The sequence below is a fragment of the Balaenoptera ricei genome, chromosome 14 (genome assembly GCF_028023285.1).
Source record: "Balaenoptera ricei isolate mBalRic1 chromosome 14, mBalRic1.hap2, whole genome shotgun sequence".
NCBI classification, from domain to species: Eukaryota; Metazoa; Chordata; class Mammalia; order Artiodactyla; family Balaenopteridae; genus Balaenoptera; species Balaenoptera ricei.
Window position 1 is genome coordinate 7,213,413 of NC_082652.1, and position 2,297 is coordinate 7,215,709.

Consider the following 2,297-nt stretch of genomic DNA (forward strand, 5'->3'; position numbering starts at 1 on the left):
GTTTCTCCACATCTTCGTCAGCATTTGGTGTTGTCACTGTTTTGGATTTTGGCCATTCTATTAGGTATGTAATAGTACCTCATTGTTGTTTTAATTTGCAATTTTCTAATGACAAATTACGTTGAGCATCTTTTCACGTTTATTTTTCATCTGTGTATTTCATTTGGTGAGGTGTCTGTTCAGGTCTTTTCCCTCTTTTTAAATCAGGTTATTTGCTTTCTTATTGTTGAGCTTTAAGAGTTCTTTGTATATTTGGATAACAGTCCTTTATCAGATATATTTTCTCCCAGTCTGCGGCTTATCTTCTCATTCCCTTGACAATATCTTTCGCAGAGTGGAAGTTTTTAATTTTAATGAAGTCTAGCTTATCAATTCTTTCTTTCATGGATCATGCCTTTAGTATTACATCTAAAAAATCATCTCCATGCCCAAGAAAATCTAGATTTTCTCCTAGGTTATCTTGTAGGAGTTTTATAGTTTTGTGTTTTACATTTAGGTCTATGATCCATCTTGAGTTAATTTTTGTGAAAGGTGTAAGGTCTGTGTCAAGATTTTTTTCTTTTTTTGCATGTGTGTGTCCAGTTGTTTCAGCACCGTTTGTTGCAAAGCACCATTTGTCTTTTCTCCACTGTATTGCCTTTACTCCTTTGTCGGAGATCAGTTGACTATATTTATATGGGTCTATTTCTGGGCTCTCTATTCTGTCCCATTGATCTATTTGTTCTTTTGTCAACACCACACTGTCCTGATGACTGCAGCTTTATAGTACGTCTTGAAGTCGGGTAGTGTCAGTGCACTGAATTTGTTTTGCTCCTTCAATATTGTGTTGGCTATTTTCACACAGCAAAAATGACAGAGCCTGGATTTGGCCCCAGACCTGAGTCATTCTAGCTTTTGGATAATCCATCCAAGAGCTTTTCTTCACGTACAATTATATATTTGCTTTTGTTTTTGCACAAACAGTATCACACTTCAACTTGATTCTACCCCTCGTTTTTACTCAATAGATTTTGGAGGTCATTTCATACCTTTAGGTAACATTTGTGTTTGGATAGATACATAGATCTTTTCCCCCCCATGCTACAGGGTATTCTTTTGAGCGATGCTCTGTAATTATTTGGCCAGTTCCCTACGGAAGGGTATTTAGGTTATTTCCAGACTTTTGCTACTCCAGTGACTATCTGCAAAGTAGTATCTTCACTCCCTCCACAAGTCTATCTATAGAAGAAATTCCTACTGGGTCAGGAAAAAAAAAGTGCATTTACAATTCTGCACTTTGCCAAGTTCCCCTTGAAGGACGCTGTCCCATGTCAGGAGCAGAGACTGTTTTAAATTCAGAGAGCATTTTTAGCCTCTGACCGGAGGCTGGAGAGATGGGGGTATATCTTGCCTCACCTGCCGCCCCTCTGGGCTTGACCTACTCTCCTCAGCTCTTGGTTCAGGCCACACTGATCCCTTTTCTGTTCCTCAAATGCCAGGTGAGTTCCCACCTCAGAGCCTTTCCACTGGCAGTTCCTTTCACATAGAATGCTCTCCCCCCAGACCTCTCCATGGCTCCCTTCTTCTCACCTTTCACCTCTCTCAGGGAGCCCTTCGCAGTTAAAGAAGCCCCATGGCACTTTCCATTGCCTCACCCAGTTTTATTTCCTTTACAGGAAATAAATCATACTTGGCACCACATGAAATTATGTATTTACTTGTTGGTTTTCTATCTCCCCCACCCTGCGAAGGTTGGGAGTTTTCCGTCTTTTTTCACACGCAGCACCCAGCAGCTAGCCCCTAGCGATCACTGAGTACATACGGCTGTCTCCCTCTCCCGATCCCCACCACCCTGGCTCTGTTTTTCTCCATGAAATGTATTCCCTTCCAACAGGTATAATTTACTTATTCATTATGTGTATCGCCTGACTCCCTCACTAGAATGTCAGCTTCAGAAGGGCAAGGATCTCATTTTGTTCCCTGTAGCATCGCAAACGCTTAGAATGGTGCACGGCACATAGTAGGTGCCTTTCAACAAATATTGGTCGAATGAATGAAGGAATGAGGATCATAACCTCCATCCTCCAAGGTTGGCAGGTAGTCCCTCCAGAGGAAGAGGACGGTTAAAGAGCAGGCGCCCCCAGCAGGTGTGGCCGTTTCCCTCTGCTCAGAACGGGCCTGAGCTCTCCAGCGGCGGAGCACCGAGCGGAAGGGCCTGGCCCTGCGGAGGAGGGCGGGGCTCGTCGCAGGTGGGCGGTGGCTAGCCGTGGTCACGCCCCACGAAGGCCCCGTCCACCAGGAGGCCCCGCCCCGCCCGT